Source organism: Mus pahari, chromosome 14 (assembly GCF_900095145.1).
Source record: "Mus pahari chromosome 14, PAHARI_EIJ_v1.1, whole genome shotgun sequence".
Taxonomy (NCBI): Eukaryota; Metazoa; Chordata; class Mammalia; order Rodentia; family Muridae; genus Mus; species Mus pahari.
This window is the reverse complement of record NC_034603.1, coordinates 15,410,578-15,411,266: the sequence shown is the minus strand read 5'-3', so window position 1 is coordinate 15,411,266 and position 689 is coordinate 15,410,578.

Genomic DNA, 689 nt, shown 5'->3' with positions numbered 1-689 from the left:
ATAATAATAATAAAATTAAATTCAAAGAAAATTATTCATTGTATAACATGACTTTCTAATTATTTAAAAACACTTAGCTTTGATAAACTAATAAAATATATATATATATATATATTGATATATTGATATATTGATATATTGATATATATTCGTGGAAAAAGGCTAAAACCCAAAGAGAGGTAATATTAAGAAATCAAGAGTTCTACAACTTAGAAATGCAATCCAGATAAATACTGTAGAAGAATAATCGAAAAGAGTTCACAATTAATTGTTGCAGGATCACTGTCTCAGTTACTTTTCTGTCTCTGTGACAAAATACCATGACCGATGCAACTAATGAAAGAAAGCACTTAAGTTTGGCCTTGTGGTCAAGAGTCCAGGACCGTTATGGTGAGGAGCATTCAGCAGGCTGGAAGGCATGGCATGGTGCTGAATCAGTAGTTGAAAATTTACCTCTCCATCCACAAGCAGGAGGCAGAGAGAGCTCACTAGAAATGGCAAGAACTTTTGAAACCTCAAAGCTGACCCCCAGTGAAACATCCTTCAGCAAGGCCACACCTCCTAATCCTTCCTAAACAGCTTCACGAAAAAGGGATCAAATATTCAAACATGTGAGCCTATGGAAGCCATTCTCATTCAAACTACTTCAATCATCATAGGGGGGAAACTGAAGAAAATCACTATTCCAG